Raw genomic sequence first — 18879 nt, forward strand, 5'->3', positions numbered from 1 at the left:
ATTGCTAATAGTGTGTTATATAAATACTTTCTAGTTCATTAGTCATCTTACCATTGAAGATATAAGTTTTTAATGTGATTTACAATGACTACTTTCTATAATTACTTATAAGTACTTTGCGGTAAGTACTTGCCTCCAATGACAAGTACTAAAATGCTATTGTGTAAGTAAATTTTAGAATTTTAACCCTTTACATGGTAATGAAAGTTTTTACTGGGTACCTACACCCATCCCGTATAATGTACACTTGACACCAACTCATTTCCATAGTATACATTTATTATCGACGTAAAAACTCCTATAAAGCGATTTAATTTTTGATGGATATCGATAAATATGACCTATTTGAAAATGCAATGCTACTAAATTTTAAAAATGTACTTAGTCCTGCTCGAAAATAACATCTTATTATAGCTTAGAAACATTTTAAAATACCTGTAAAGAGATGAAATCAGCTGAACTGTTTATAAATATACATATTTTCGAAGAATATAGAAAAATATGTTCTTTTGAGAATACAATGCTCCGAAATTCTAAAAAAGGCCTAATTTGCCTACAAATAATCACTTAGGGTAGAAGGGGGATCTTACGCCATAGGGGCACATCTGCCAATAGCGAATAACTTGAAAACTGAGTAATCGATTTTATCGCATTATCAAATTTTGTTTTCGTTTATCGATTATCTATCATCCCTGAAAATTTGAAACATTAACTTTACATGTGGTGGGAGGCAGACATAATTAATTGTTTTTCAAAGGGCTGTGAAAATATTTCACTGTGTGAACTTTTTGTGCTAACTGTTTTAGTTTTTGTGATAGAAAACATATATATTGGTCAGTATTAGAACGTCAATAATAGTGAACAATCAGCAATAATTTGTTTTAATTTTTTTGTTAAGATTTGTGAAATAAACAATAAATATCTAGTTTATTATACTTTGTTTATTGAATTAAAGTATAAAACAGCAAAATAAGTTTTTATTTTTGTAATTTTTTCTTTTATTTTACTAATGACAAATATGCCCCATTCCCTTGGCGTATTTACCCCATGGATGGGGCGGTATCGCCGTTTTTGGTCTGTGCGGAAAAGTTGAAAAAATATGTACATGAGGATGACTTAGGAAGGATTGAAAGGAATAAAACTAAAGCCAACATATCTAAGTATCTGAACCAAGAAAAAAATTAAGAATATGTATTGTGGTTTTAATTTGAGGCCGCCTCAAAAAAGAAGTGGTCCCCCTTCTACCCTACTGTTGTTCTGTACCGAAAATAACGCTAATAATTCGGCTGAAATAACTATTTCCTACGAAATAAAACTTCTTCAAGCTTAACTTGCTCAGAGTATCTATAAGCTGTAAATAGAATTTAATTTGACTAATCAGTGCAATTTATTTGTGTTTGCATTGCATAGTAAGATATATTAGTATTAAACGTGAGGTAATTATGAGGTCTTACTTAATAAAATAAGAAATGAACGAACTTTTTGTTTCCAAAATAATAACATATTTAAACAACAGATCTTATATTTTATAGTTTAGGTAAGATTTTTTTAAAAGTCGAAATGGTCGAAATAAACCAATACATAATAAATTTTACTAATAATAATTTTCCTTTATAGGATTCTAGAACATCCTGGAAATTAACGATTTTATATTATTTATTAAACAGTTTGACAAACAAAAAAATCACCAAATAACAATGTTATTAACAAACACATTTTTATTACCCATTAAACATTGACCATAAAAGAATTAGTCTTAATGCTCCACCCACATGTAATAACAAATTTATTACTTCATGAAAACATATATAGCTTTATATCGTAAAAATGACTAATGATCTAAACAAATCTAGATCATTAGAGAAGTTATTGCTAGAAATTTCAAGTAAAATTAAAAAAAATAACTGAAAAAAGTTTATTTCTTAAGTCTTTTGTTTTTATACACACTTTAACAAATTTCAACATATTCACCACTATTGATGGCAATTATAAAACAACAATAACAACTGTCAAAACATAGTAAAACACACAGAAAACAAAAATAAATAAGAAAAATAAACAAAACAGAAAAACCGGCCAAATAAACAGAGAAAAACAAACTGCTAGTTAAAAAGCACTAAACCACGTGAGTTACGTTGGGGCGAAAAAGTAAAATGGAGAAGAAACATGAAAACAAAACAAAATGCTGACAGTTTAAATATTTCCAGTTGTCAATATTGGAAATATTTGTTTACAAATGAGAAACACAAAACTGTAGACAGGTGAGCACAACAACTTACTGCACTTACTCACGCTCTCTCAATTGGGTTGTTTACCTTCACACACTCACACCAGCATTAAAACCTGTAGTGTGTGTATGTATTTGGCAGCAATTCTTCGGCAATTTGTGCATTTGGTCAAGTTCAAGCGTGGTGAAAAAATACTCATACTATTAGGCCATCAACCAGCAGCCGCTACGGCTTTAACTATTTCTTGAAATAGATTTAACAGCGCTACGTTTGCTATGCAGACCAGTAGTCAGTATTAAAGAAGAAAATGTAAAATTTTTCTTTGTAAGAATTTTCAGCCAATATGCCTTTTGTAGTCATAATAATTAGCTACTCTTTGAAAAGAGAGCAAGTGTTTCTCTATAGTCTCTACTTGAATGCAACTGCTGTCTGTCTGTCTGTCTGGTCTGTTAACTAGTTGCCTAATTTAGCTTTTACAAGTTTTTCAATATAATTTTTCCACATTATATTAGCAAATTTGTGCAATTCGCATTTAGTCTTGCTTTAGACTTCGTGTGAAGTACAACTCCGAATAATAGCTTAGTTGTGGACTCGTAAGTAGTGCTCGGTTTAGAAATAGAAAAAAGTGAACTTAGTGTGAGTGTAATTGGTTTTTAAGCTAAGTGAGCGTAAGAGTGCAAGTGCAATTTATTTTGGCAAAAGTCTCTCTAAGTTGGTTCCTTACCTCACCTCTCACTCTCTGTGGCCCGCTACAAAGCTAGTCTATGAAAGAGTATTTTGTGAGTGTGTGTGCAAATTATACTCAAAACTAGTGGCAGCAGGCGTTTGAATAGAAAACAAAAAATAACAATATAGAGGAAATTAGTTATTCTCTTAAAAAAACTCGCGTACGCTAAACTCTCTACAAAGTAACATCAACAAATTCGTTGATTTCTTCGTCGTTTAAACGGTCGGTCGTTTCTACGTTTACACGTTACGTTTCAAAAAAAAAAAAAAAAAATAAAGACCAAACGCTGACGTAAGCGTCAACATCATTCCCAAACAACTACAACAATATCAAGAAGAAAAGACAAAAATAGAAGTAGTTTGTAGAAGAATAAATTCGCATTTCGTAACCCAAACGTATTTGCACACTTCTACTTATATCTCTCTACTCAACTTCATTATTGTATTCATCATTATTAACTATTGTTGACGTAATTATCTCGTTTGTATCTCGATTTCTTCTTGTGCCGTAGTTTTCTTTTCGATATATATTTTTTTTATTCTATTTGGAATTTTGATGTGCGAACACAAGTTCATCGTGTGGCATTACGAGTCTATGTAGTAAATGGTGAGTATGAGTTTAGTTTTTAGCGCATAATTAAACTAATTTGCAATCAGGTGAAAATTAAAAATAGACATTTGTTTCGTTTATTGTAAAACGAAAGAAAAAAGAATTTGCAACTAATTGCAGCAACGCATATTTTTATATGTATGTGTGTTCAAAAATGAAAACCTGGCTATACAATGTTATAAATCTATTTATATGTACCTTAATTAACACCATTGAATAAAGTATATTTATAGGAAAGATTACTATTAAGTATAATTAAAAATAAAATGTTGATATGAGCTACATAATGATCAAACAAATGTATGTATTTATTATTGTGGTCCACATTTTATATGGATGATGACTCAAAATATTGTTATAACAAGTAAGAAATTATGTTCGGGCATGACCAACCATATAATACCCTACACAAGTTTAGAGAATAAAATATGAAATATTTTTCATAATAAAGCATTTAAGATAGATTGTTCCTTGTCTCCGATATACTTAAGCAATTTATTGATAAAAAACAAATTTTCTGAAAAATTGAGGAAAATGTGGACCGATCCTCATAAAATTATATGGATGGATCTACGTTAAAAATGGTAGCCTGTTAAAAATGGTTTACATCGGTCCATTATTTCACCTAGCCCCCGTACAACTAAACCCGCCGAATAGGGCTTTTAAGTTTATAATTATGTTTAATATACTCATATCTCGACAAAAAGCTGCAAAACCAAGTTATGTACTAGCCTTGATGACCCCCATAAATTTTTTAATTTTAGGGTCTCATTTGACCATAGCCCCTTCAAAATTCGACTTAAATGTCCCCAATTTTATTCAACAATAAATGGCTTAAGTATATCTGAGGCAAGATACAAGTCAACTGAAATGCTTTATTATGGCAACTAAATCACATTATATTTTTGTCAAAGGTGTAGGGTATTATATGGTCGGCCTCGCCCGACTATAATTTCTTACTTGTTTTCTGATTGGGTCTTTTTATGAGGGCTATGGTCAAGTAAGGCCTAATCATTACAAAATGCAGGGTCATCAATGTAAAAATTTAAAACTTGGTTCTACCGCTTTTTGTCGAGATACGAGTATATTAAACATAATTAAGAGCCAAGCACCCATTTGAAGTAATGAACAGATCATTACCATTTTCAATAGGCTTCGTCCCTGGGACAATAGAAGATCTCGTACTAAATTCAATTATCTACAAAATTGCGACCTGTAGTTTGTTTACAAGGTTTGACATGTGCGAGATGTACTATTAGGAAAAGGGTACACGGGGTGGCATATTGTCCACTTTACTCTGAGCAACCACTATTAATAGCCTCCTAAGGACCCAACCTGAGAAAGGACTCAGACTTGTCTGCTATCTGAGAAAGGGCTTAAACCTGTCTGCTATCTGAGTAAGGACAGAGACAATTCTGCTATGCAGACGATGTTGTAATACTTGAAAGGAAAAAGTATCCAATTACGGTCTCATGTTGGGCACAACCGGCGAAGACTGAAATCTGTTGTGACAAGAGAGACAAAAATTGTAAAGTATACTGAACCCTGTTTTCTGGGAAAGAAGAAACCGGTGACTCACAGAGTTAGGTGCTTAGGTGTACTCCTTGAACGGTTGTTAAAATGGAGAGATCACGTAGAGAAGTGTTATTAGACCAATACAAACTTATGCTGCAATAATCTGGTGGACTTCTTTGGACAAAAAGTATTATATCAAACTATTAAAGGTAGTACTTGGGTGGCATGAGCACTGCGTCAACAGGGCTCTGGAAGCGTTGCTAGATATTCCACACATTAAAACATACATGTATATAAAAAAATAAGACAATATTATCGGTGGGCGATCGTATACCAGACAAAGAATATGTCGGGAAACACTGATCCCAGATAGAATGTCATGGTAAAGCGGAACATTAGAGCAAATCCCCGTAGGAATCCGTTGGTACACCGATAGTTCTAAACTGGTGGACAAAACGGGTCTGGGATACTATATAGAAGTATCCCAGCCTCCAGCAGAAGTTCAAACAATAACGGAATACCTAAATAGGACTAAAATAAATATGGCGCCCATCAGGGGTTAACATTTTTATATACTGCCAGAAGGCAATTAGGTTGATATCAGGCGATAAAATTAAATTTAAATTTAAGACCATATTTAATTGAAAGAAAACTTTAATTGTATCCTCTTCTAGAGGTAAGTTTTGCATCATGTGTGTATTAGGCCATTCTTTAGTAGACGGTAAGGCAGAACGTAACGAATACAAAACAAGGGCTGAATCAGAAATATTGAAAAGAGAATTCCATAAGGCCCTAAATGATCCTAAAAATTGCAGGTCGAGAGGTCTTCTCAAAAGGGCGAATTCAGACGAATGTAGAGCATATATAGAGGACTGTAAAACTGTGAAGTATTGTCTTTGTCCAAATATCTTGGAAGTAATATTATTTCAGACATAGCATTCCTCATTAACACTGAAATTGAAAATTCTTAGGAATTACGTCCGGCAAACTGAATTTCTGAACATCGGACGATAGCTTCATTGATCACTAGATAATGTCAAATTTATAAAACATAAGTTTATTCTCAATATCATTCATATTGGGAACGATTCTTGACCCGAACCCCAATAATCACCTACCCTAAAGACATAAAATTCTAATAATATTTGTCCACATAGATTTGGTGCTAGATCTATAGTATACCGAAAGGTTATTATTCTTATTTACACCTAAGTTATTAAAATTAATAAGTATAATCACAGATTACTTAATAACCTTTAATTATTTCTCTTGTTTTCTTCTATTTACGATTTTTATTGAAAAGGTCAACAGCATTACAAAGTTCTTTAACATCTAATATTTCTTAGTAACATTTCTCTCACTCATTCAATTTGAATAGCTATCGTATGACACAGATCAATTATAAAAGTTATAAATTCAAATAATGTCTTAAGACAAAAACATATCAAAAGTTTTATAAATAGCCCCTATTATTTAAAGAAAAGATTTTAAATTTTTCTCTTAATCACTGGCCACGCCACTATAATTTCTTTTGAATAGATTTTATATAATTTTTTTCTTATTTATAAACATTTCTTTAAACCTATCATTTCTTATCCATGACTTATGAATATATCTTAATACAATACCATTGTTAAGCTAATGAATAACGGTGGTCGTGATTTGCTTATTTTCAGAAAATAAATGCTAAAATGTATAAACCAAACATTTAATTACTTAATCATTGAATTTTTTTTTTTTTTTGGTACAAGTAAATTAATGCCAAATAATTATAAACATTTTAAATCAATTTCACATAAAGTGTAAACAACAAATATATTTTTTAACAAGAAGCTTAACAAACATAAAACGATTACAACATTTAAATTACAACATTAAGCAACTTTATATACATATATTTTTTCATACAATGTTTAGTATTATTGTAGGTTGGTTGTTGCGGTTGTTGTAGTTGCAGCTGTATATTCATACAATATATGAACTGTTGCAGTTGCACTGTTAACATTGCACTCGTTACAAATGGTAACAACAGCAACAAATGCAACAACAACAACAACAACAGTAATAATATTTATACAAAAATAAAAACAGCTACTAAACTAGCCAACAATATAGCAAATTGTTTTACATGCAAATTGCTAAAAAAAAACAACAACAGCAACAAAATAATAGCAACAGCAGTGGAGACAAAGATAATAAAACTAAATAACAAGCAGGAAAAATTAAAAGCGGTCAAATCTGACTTTTTGAGATACTACAAATCTATCTACAACTCAAGGATTATTTAGTTTTATCAAAGGATAAAAATACATAAATAGAAACATATTTATGAAAGAAAAACAACCCAAATTTCTAAAAAATACTAAATTTATGTATTGTCCATATTTTGACAAGTAAAGGATATTATATTTAATGTATTAAATCTATTCAATAAACCCTTAATGTTACATCTCCCACTAACAAACACAAACTACTTCAAAATTAGATCATAGTATACGCGCTACCAGATATGTGTAAGTAGAGGAGCTTTATAAAAGTCGAGAAAATGATTGTAGTATTTTGTGAAGATGAGCAACCAACAGCCACAACACAAATAACAATAAAGTGGCGGCTAAGCTTAAATACAATAAATGTTTAACTCTATAAACTACTTAATATATGCAAAGAATGCAGCACAATAACAACAACTACATAAAACAAAGTAGAATACAAATAAAAAAAAAAAAAAAAACATTACCTTCATTGCTTAAGAAGGGATTAAAAAATAAAAATTATTTTAGATTTTTTTTCCAAAGTTTAAATTTAACTTAAAATATGCAGTTGATTTCTGTAGCTCATCGTTTTAGTATTTTTTTGATGGTGTTTTGTTGCACAATGGAAGAAGATATTTTTTTTCGCGGTTAGCTGTATTGCACAGTTTTAAGTATTGCATCAAATTAGTATTTTCACCCAAAATATGTACATATGTATGTTATTGAAACATTGTACATGTATAGAAATATTTCGAAGATTCTGCAAGTAAGGTTCAAAATTTTAAAGCTAAAAAATTATTTTCCTTTGAATAGTTATTATTTAGAATCGTATTTATTTAAAATTCCATCACAACGTACTGTTTAATCTTTTGTCATATATATTTTTATAATTAATATACGAGAGCATATTAATTAACCGAAACTTAGTCTACTCTATCCTTTATTTTATTCTATATTCGAGAATATAACCTACTGTGTAGTAAGTAGAATCCATAATCTGCTCTTTCGTCGAGACTGTGGACGATTTTATTGTTGTGACTATTGTCTTCTCGTTAGTCAGAACTTAACAGTCCTTACTATGTACGGTTTAAAATTATATATAGCCGAGACTATGATCTACTCTAAAGCCGAGAGTAGAATTAACTCTATAGTCGAGTCTATACACAGAAAAAACTGAAAATATGTTTCAATTATCAAAATAATTGTATCAAGCAAGTTTTGCACCTATCACCAAAATGATGATATCAATTATCAAATTTGTAAAAAAATTAAAAAAACATACTTTTTTTTCAAATAACGAATTAATCAGAACAATTAATGTCGATAATTGAGACAAAATTTAAAATTGATTAATTCATTAATTGTATAAATTAAATATTTAATAAAAATAATATCTAATTTTTTATTAATTTATTAATCAAATGAATTAGTTTGTTTGGTAGAAAATTTATGAAAAACCAATTAAGTTGATGATTAAAACAATCAAATTATTAATTGATTACTCACAATGTTAAAGGAATACTTTACCCTTAAACAATGCGTTGAGCATTTACAAAAAATATCACTTTATTATCAAATTTGAACATATAAAGTGTTTTATAAATTGTCAAGAAACTTGAATATTATATGCCTAAAATCTTATTGACTATTTAAGAATTATAAACATTGTTAGCATAAGAAATCAAAATAAAATATTTTGAAAATGCTAAAATAGAAAAGTTGGCCAGAAAATTTTTTTCAATCAATTAAAAAAGTAATTGAATCAATTAAAAATTTAATCAAATTTGTAAACATAGGTTTTAAACAATGAGATAATCAAGACAAATAAAAAATTGTTTAAATTAAAATTAAAGAAAGAGAAAAACATGTTAATTGAAAATAAACTACCGATAATTTTTTCTGTGTAGTTAACTTTATGTTCGAGACTGTAGTCTACTCCACAGTTAAAACTATGCTTTATTGTATAGTCGAGGCTATAGCCTGTCTTTCAATCGATTCTATATTCTACATTTTAAATGAGATTATAATATACTTTCTTGTTGAGACTATAATCTATTCGAGTCTAGTCTACAGTCAAGACTGTATAGTAGTCGATAGTCTACTTTTTATCATAGTGAACTACAGTAGTTAGTTAACCTGACGAACGCAAAACCATTCGACACAACAAAAGTTGAATTAAACATATGGGTGAGAGAATCCTATAAGGCCTCTTGGAATAATGAAACGGTGGGTAGAACCACAAAGATCCTATGGGGTGATTCTGATGAGAACAAGACGAGAAATCTCCTCAAAATGAGCAAGTCTGAAGCAAGTATGATGGTACGTATTCTGAGTGGACGCACAGGATGTGTGCAGATGTGCTCGTACATCTGCACAAAATTGGCCGTGCGTATTTAGACAAATGTAGAAAATGTGGAGAGGACAGTGAAACTCTAGAGCACTTTCTTTGCCACTGTCAAGCATTTGTCGAAATATGATCCAAGTATCTTGGAAGTGATGTTATTCCGGAAATTACATTCCTGACTAACACTGATTGGAAAATTCTTAGGAATTACGTCCTGAAAACTGAGTTTCTCAACATTGAAAAGTAATATACTAAGTGAACAAAATTTTTTTTCATGAAAAGGAGCGCACAATTGGCCCGATAGTGGCCTAGGTGTATTTCTTCGGATTTGATGTACTATAAATCCTTCTAGCAACCTAATCTAACCCTAATCTAGATGTACACTACAATCTAGTCAATAGTCGAGATATAGCTTACTCTAAATTCGATACTATATAAATATAGTCAACATATTACTTATATAGACCTCTGTACAGTCCAACCTATTACCTATTCTATAACCAAGACTTCGGTCTTAGTTAAGACATTAGTCTGCACTAGTCTACAGTCCATAGTATAGAGTAGACTATAGTCAACTATTTTGACTCTACAGTATAGACAATAGACTACTGTATAGTCCAACCCATTATCTAGTCTATAGCTGAGACTTTGGTCTATAGTAGTCAAGACTTTAGTCTGCTCTAGTCAAGACCCTTTTCTAGTAAATAGTCTAGACATTAGCCTACTCTATATTCGAGATTATAATCAATTTTACAGTCAAGACTATGGTGTAGTCTATAATCGAAACTATAATTTGTATTTCAATCAAATCTATAGTCTACTCGATCCTATATCTACTAAGTCTAGTCTATACTCGACACTTTAGCTTACTGTAAAGTCGAGACTACAGTCAACTCTATAGTAGAGACTATAATCTACTTTCCAATAATCTATATAGACCAACCAAACATACTATAGTCGAGAGTATGATATATATTATAGCAATAACTATAGTAGCTACTATAGTCCAATCTATAGAAGTAAACTCTTTATTTGAGAACAAAGTCTTCTCCAAGATCGACTATATATTTTACTGTATTTTTGGGACCTTGTTCAACTAAAGTCAGGACTTTGATTTACTTTGCTAAAGCCTTTTGTTTACTCTACTATAGACTACTGCATAGTCCATTTTATAGTCTGCTTTATAGTTTATAGTAAAGTGTCCTCTATAGTCGAGACTTTGATGTTTTGTATTTGGTAATTATTGGCTCTGGAGGATATCATATTGATGGTGCTGATCAACAGTATGACACCTTGCTGACTTTCTTGCTTTTTGTTTGTTGTTGTTTTATTACTTAAATGGAAAATTTATTCTAGAGAAATTGAAAATATCCTTATTAAATTTTCTAATAATGAAATTTATCAACATTTCGAAATATCATATACTTCAGACCCATTGTGTGGTTATTTAGTTTTCTTGTTTATATTTTTATGTACTGCAGGAATATATTGTATTTACTAAAAAGAACTTAATATAGCTGGCGGTTTAAATAATATGCAAGAACGGAGGCTGTATGCCTGCCAGTACCATGTTTGGCTACTATTTTCTTCTTCTTGCTTTTGTAGTTCATTTTACTTCAGTTTTAGCAGTTTTTTGGTACGATTTAGATTCTATGCCATGCGTAGAAACATATAAACAAACATAAACTTGCAATATTGGGGCTATAGAGGCAACAACACCAAAAAAAAACTGCCACAAAAAAAGCTATATAGTAGAGATGCGTATTATGCCTACATATCCGGTTCCATATAATAATGGTATGCTGATACATGTTGCAGTTTCTGTTGCCTAGCTGTTAGCGAGCATATGTTTGTTTGTTTGTTTATGTATGTTTGTAGCCAATCTGTGTTATAAAAATTGTGAATATTCATAGCTTTAGTCTATATTTAGACTTAATGGATTTTTTTGGTTTAGTTTTGTATGTAAACATACATATTCAGTTGAAATATAAAATCAACTAACTAGAAGAAAAAAAACTACAAACAAAAAACTATATCACGAAGTTCAATTTTTATAAAAAAAATAATATAACAAATTCAGCAATCACCCTAATTTTTTTGTTGTACAACAAAATTTACACATATATTTTCTTTACTTCAATTTTCTTTGTCTATTACTAACAAGGTTTGTTTCTTAAGTCTTTTGTTTTTTTTTTTATATCGCTTAACCGTTTAAAAGTTTATTGGTTTTGTTTCCAGTATTTAAACCAACAAATCATAATAAATGCCAAAAGTCTATAGAAATATTATTCAATGTGCAGTTTTTTATACCACATTAATTGCTCCATATTAACTCATGTACATACAAATGTATGTGTACATATACATACATATGTATATATGCAGTTAAATTGCAAGAACTGAATAATTGCGGTTTATGTTTTTTAATAAGCTTTATATAAATTTAATGAACTGTTGCTATAAAATACATACAATTGTATATAAACAAAACTATAATTAGAAAGAGAGGCGTATGAAAAATCATAGTTGTATTTTCCTTAGTATTTAAAAAATTATGCTTTTTATAAAATAATAATAATAGAAAATAAGCCAGACATGCTGTACTTTATGGTTTGAGAAAGGTTTAGCGTAATATGTTTTGAATTTTTTTAAGTATCTGTTATCATATCATAAAATTATAGAAATTTAAAAAGCAAAGTTACCCAAAAGAATGCTAAAGCCCCTCCTGTACATAGATTTTCACAAACTCCAGAGTATATTTACTATTTTGTGTCTAATTGTAAACCAAACTAAAATTTAAAAAATAGGACATACATCTAGGTCTCTGTCGGTCCTATTGCGCGCTTCAATGCCAGTACCTCTGGTGGAAATCAAATCCACGACGAAAAACTAGAACGCTTAATACTTACCTATTATTGGTGGTTGAGGTCACCACTTAATCGGTGCAATACATTTTGGAGATATTCCTAAGTTATCCTAATTCATTAGAAAATGGAACATTGGGTAATGTATGATCAATTATGGACCCATTTTGATAAAATGCTGTAAAAGTGTATTTCGGGGAATTTTTATACCCTACATTACTTTAGTGGGGAGTGTATTATCCATTTGTGCTGATATTTGTAGCACCCAAAAATATTGGTCCTACACGAATACTAATCGGCTCAGAATCACTTTCTGATTCGATTTATGTCCATGTGAAGCTTGTGCGCACGCTACAATTTTCAAGATAATTTGATGAAATTTGGCACATACTCTTTTTTCGATACAAGGACGCTATTGAAAATGTTTAAAATCTTATCAAAAGAGTTAAAGATTAATTCAAGGGTACCGCAAGGCTCCGTTCTTTCTCCTACCCTATTTCTTATCTTCATAAATGACTTTCTATGTCAAACTTCCAACTCTATCTACTCTTTTGCCGATGACAGCTCCCTACTCCCTCTATCCTTCTTACTATTTACACCACTTATATCCGACCGAAAATGGAATACAACTCCCATGTATAGGCTGGAGCTTCGAAGTCTATTTTGGAGCTACAAGACAGGGCGAAGGTACTTATCGGTGACAGTAGGGTATCCAACTCAATTGATTCACTGGAGTACCGTCGCAACGTGAGGTGTATTTCACTGTTCTATCGAAACTATAATAGAATGTGTTTCTCTGAAATTAGGGAACTCGTTCCCGATACCCGTTTATTTTTACGCAGCACACGACTCTCATCAAGAACACACCCATTTGTGGTCAATTGGCCAGTGGACCGCACAACACATTACAGAGAAAATTCATTCTTCTTCCTGAAGAAGTATTTCCCGCCACTTTCGATATGAAAAGGTTTAAATCAAATGTCCATAAACACTACTCCATCTATCCTCCTCGGCAAAACTTAGGTTTATAGAAGTTTAAATGACACTGCCGATTTTCCCTTCAGAATATGATTTGAAGGTCAAAGTTCACTTGTAATTCACTAACAACACGACATAATTTTACATAAATAATATAGATATGGCTCTAATATCTGATACAAAGCAAGCTTGGGGAGTAATGATTACAGAAAGCAATTAATTATGTGGTCTATTACTTGTAATGTGTAATTGAGCAATAAACAATTATAATTATTTGTAATTGTAATCGAAGTTTTGCCTATTATAATTACTAGTAACTGTAATTATAATTGCTGTAATTGTAATTCAAGTTGGTCAATTACAAGTACTTGTAATTGAGGTATTACTAATTATAGTTATATGTAATCAAAGGAAAAAAATCAAATTACAAGTAACAGTAATTGAAAATTCTTCCATTTATTCCATAAATTTATTTAAGCTAATTGTACCTTTAAAACTTCATTTACAAGTAAATGTAATTACAAGAAATTTGAATTGTAATTGAAGTTTTGCCAATTATAATTACAAGTAATTGTTATAAATGGAAAAAATAAAGAATTTCTAATTATAATTATAAATAATTGTAATTGGAAAAGCTTTAATTACAACGCACAATTTCAGAAAATAACTGCGAAAAATTGAACTTGCTCCGCAACTCATTACATTTTAACTCCACCGTATAATGCCTCTCTTTTTGCTTCCTTCTTCATAAAAATCTTTATAATATTTACATATATAACGCTCCACAAATCATATACATACGTTTCATAAAAAGCCTTATAAACTTAAAAAGTTAAAAAAAAGTAAATATGCCATAAATTATGATCAAAATGTGGGTGAAGTAAATACTTTTTAATAAGCTTAAATTATGAAATTGTGCAAAGTTAACAACAAGTAAAACTATACTAAGTAAATATAAAAAAATTCAGCAAAAAAATTTTAAAATTATATGCCAAATTACTAATGCTATAAATTCGAGTATTCATTAATTAATAATTTATTTATCTTTTTAACTTTTTCCATTACAGCTTTTTGTTTTAACAATTTGCCATTAACAACGACAGCTAGTAAAAAGTTTATTTAAAAATATTTAATAATTAAACAAAAAAATTGCAACAAAAAAAGTCATAATAATTATAATTATGTGTTTTTACAACAATTAATAGTTAATTTAAAATCATTACTTCATAAAGGAGAGATAATCGACCAAACAATACAACTTAAAGTGTTTATTCTTATTGTTTTTCTTCAATTTTGTGTAAATAATTAAATTAACATAAAAATATTACAAAAAAAAATAACAAGAAAATAAAAAATAATTAATCATAAAAAATAAAAAAAATACATTAAATTTATTTATTTAAAAAATCATAAAAAGATAAATAATAAATAATTAAGAGAAATAAACAACAACCGAGAAAAAAACGGACTTCAAGCGTAAATATTAATGCATCAAGGATTTTTCATACGAAGAAATGTTTAACAACAACATTTAGGTAAATATTTATTATTTATTATTTATTTACTACCAAACAATAACTAAATATTTAAACATATGTCTGCATATTTAATTAGTTAACAAAGAAATCTAAATTTATTTCTTTTAAGCTTTAATATTCATAATTTATTTGTTTATCTTTTGTACCTACTCAAATGTACTTAAGTATGACAATTCTTTCTTTTTTTCATATTTTTATTTTAAAATCTTTAAACGTTTTTTTGCGTTTTTCTGTGATTATTTAAGCAGAACCTCTTTAAAGTGTAATTTTGAAAAAAAGTATAATTTTTAACCTTGAATATTAAAAATAATATACTTAGTAATATTGATTTATTTGAAATATACTTATGTAGTGTGTGTGATTGAGCATAAAAATATATGTTATGTATTTAAATAGATTTTTTCAAGGGTCTCGTGCTTGAAGATGACAAATAGATAATTGCTATGCGCCCCAATACACAATTCATGCATTAAATCTTTTGTAATAAAAAAGCAACTGTTAAAATATAATAGATAGTTATATAAGTATGTATATGAGAGGTATAAAAATCTATACCCACCACTAATAATGGATTATTTGGATATTGATATGGGCATCGATTCATTATTTCGAAAAGGTCCCATACAACCGGAACCCCGAATAATGCTTTAGAGCTTATAATTGTTTCAAATAAATTAGATCTACAATATTGAGAAGATCTCAAACTTATATGACCCTTAATCATATTGTTGATTATTGTTATGATCGGACCACATTAGATCCTAGCCTATAGAATTATTTAAGAAAAAAAAAAATTGATTTCAACTGGCATACAAATATCCGGACATAGCATAATCGAATACGTTATCCAAAAGGATCCAAAATATATATAACACTATACAACAAAATCAAATTTTTTCCAAAATTACAAGGTCCGACCAATAAATTTTGATAGAGGAGACAAAAACAAAAGACACGTGTATCGGCGTTTTGAAAGTTTACATCTGAATTTCATTTGAGCGAGTGTTAAAGTTTCCCAACTCTGGTACATTCTTAATGTTAATCGGCATAAGAAATCATGAGAACCTTCCATTTTAGGTATAAAATGTGTTCAGCAATATAATGTAAAATATTACGGAGAACATTTTGTAGAATATTTTAACCCTCTAACTCCTCAAGGTATAGGTCTTTTTTGTCCTTCTTTTAAATAAAGAGCAAAAACACTATTAAAACTGGGATTTAAGGGGTTAAAATGTTCCGCAAAAATATTCTTCGTGAAATTTTACTATTAGTCCCTGAATACACCAATATGGAAAATTCAACCAGAAAGTCAAAAATAAGACAACAAAAGAGAGCTTAGGGTTAATTTCGCATTTATTAAGAATTTTATTTTAAAGTACCCCAAAAATTTAACATGAAAAAATTTCGAAAATTTTTATACGGACGGGACCTGGTGCATGCCCATTTTTTATCTAAAATTCAACTTTAGGGCGAAAATTTAGGAATTTCTGAAAAGTAGGCTAATTGCCAATCCGTTGATATGTAATACGTCTACCTTGTCCTTTTCATATGTAAAATTAAGGAGGAAATATTTAACATCTCATGGTAAAATTGTGACAGCAAAAATTAAATAATACATAACGTCACAATGATTAAAAATCAAAGGGATCGAATTTTACGAGATATTAGATATTTCCTCCTTAATTTTACATGTGAAAAGAACAATGTAGACATGTTACATATTAATGGATTGGAAATTAAGTTTACTTTTCAGAAATTCATACATTTTTTAGCAATTTAGAAATTCATGGAATACTTTTTTTTAAAAATGTGGCAAAAATATTTTTTTTTAATTTTTGCGAATATAAAATTTTTATTTACGAATAATTTTTAACGAAAATTTACAGTTATGTAACCCTTTTCATTAAGAATGGAAAACTTAAAATAAATTGTTAAATTTCTTAACACAAATCCCTCAATTTCTCAAAAACATTTTGATAAATCCCAAAAATTTATTTTTTTAGTTTTTTGGCCATAACATCCATACCAAGCTCGGGGTTATCGAAACCATTTACAGAATAATTAAGAACATATTGGGTCATCTAAAATGGGTCACTATAATTTGATATTGATTATGCAATTTGAGAATTTTCGCCCTAAAGTTGAATTTTAGATAAAAATAGGCGTTTTTGACATGCATCTGGTCCCCTCGGTATCAATATTTTCAAAATTTTTTTCCATTTATAATATTTTATGTAAAGTTAGCTTTTCAAAAGGTATAAATTTTTTATACATATCTTAAAAATTTTTTGGATAACTTAAAAATAAAAAAGTACTTTTTTCCCCCAATCGCCTTTGGACTCAGTCATGATTTTTAAACAATTCTTTCACTGTTTAATATATAAACAGTGAGCTCTCTTTTGTTGTGTCTTACTTCTGACTTTCTGGTTGAATTTTCCATATTGGTGTATTCAGGGACTTATAGTAAAATTTCACGGAGAATATTTTTGCGGAACATTTTAACCCCTTAAATCTCGGTTTTAATAGTGTTTTTGCTCTTTATTTAAAAGAAGGACAAAAAGACCCATATCTTGAGGAGTTAGAGGGTTAACATATTCTACAAAAATATTCTCCGTAATGTTTTACATTATATTGCTGAACACATTTTATACCTTAAATGGAAGGGTCTCATTGTTACTTATGCCGATTAACAATAAGAATGTGCCAGAGTTGGGAAACTTTAACCCCCCCTCAAACGAAATTCAGATGTAAACTTTCAAAACGCCGATACACGTGTCTTTTGTTTTTGTCTCCTCTATCAAAATTTATAGGCCGGACCTTGTATTTTTTTTGTGTTGTACAGTGTAATTTATAGGGTCGGAAAATTATATAGAGGAAATTAGAAACGGAATGATATATTATTATATACTGGGTATGTTTCCCTGTTTTCCTGGTTATAGAGGTACTACCAATACCTCTAGTCTGACGGAACTATAAACTGGTGATGATCAAATGGAATGATTGATATGCGGTAGAGCCAGAAGACCACACAATCTGGTACTATGGGTGGCCAGTTTGCCGCAGGAATTTGTCCTGGCTGGTCAGTTGGTTGAGGTTCCTTCGGATCCACGTAGTAGCTGTGGTTTATATGAATTTGTCAATTAAAAGACTGACATGCGGTGGAATCTATGATTCGGGATAAGTTCGGCGCTGTTGCTGAAGTCAACAGATAACCCACAGAGAAGGACTAAGCGTTGGAAATGAATTAGTGTTAAGTGTATATGATACAGGATGAATGTAGTGTTATACCCGCCCGTATACCTAGAGTGAGTGTGTCGGATGTTCTCTATGAGTGTGTCGGATGAATGAGATGTGTGATGGGCTGAATGTTGATGGATGAAAGATATCTTATACAAGTGATACCATTCAATTTTCATTCCTTGTCCAGGTATGTCCAGGTATGTTCAGAAAAACCAGATTTATCCAGTGTGTTTCTGTGAATAAGAACAGTCTGGGTTTATTTGATGGATTCGTACTTCGTTCTACCGGTTACGTCTCTAGGTGCTGTTGCCGACTAAACAGAGGACATCCCATCTGCGTGGTTGTAATCATAAGTGATGTTCTTGTATCTCGGAAGTTAAGCAATGGGGCAGCAATGGTCAGAGATTAGATATCTCAAGTAATTGAGCAAAGTGCACGTATACAAAACCGAAAATTCCATATACGTAAATTGCGTGTAAGAAGCACAATGAGGCGGTGGTGATTCGTCACAGAAGCTCATCCAGTGGTTGAAAAGGACCATCGTGGAATGGGCCAACATGGCAAGTGTTCACGTAAAGCACTCG

General features: G+C 30.2%; 1 protein-coding gene across 1 annotated transcript in view; it reads left to right on the forward strand.

Moving 5' to 3' along the window:
• The first annotated feature begins 2762 nt into the window (after positions 1-2762).
• Positions 2763-18879, forward strand: part of LOC119609406 — a 261260-nt gene continuing 245143 nt past the window's right edge. Inside the window, exons 1-2 of the mRNA XM_037964168.1 lie at positions 2763-3561; positions 14585-15052. The gene's annotated coding sequence lies outside the window, so the exon portion shown is untranslated. The remainder of the gene's footprint in view (positions 3562-14584; positions 15053-18879) is intronic.

This window comes from Lucilia sericata, unplaced genomic scaffold, assembly GCF_015586225.1.
Source record: "Lucilia sericata isolate MDLA Ls3-8-SP2 unplaced genomic scaffold, ASM1558622v1 Contig000023F_arrow, whole genome shotgun sequence".
NCBI lineage: Eukaryota > Metazoa > Arthropoda > Insecta > Diptera > Calliphoridae > Lucilia > Lucilia sericata.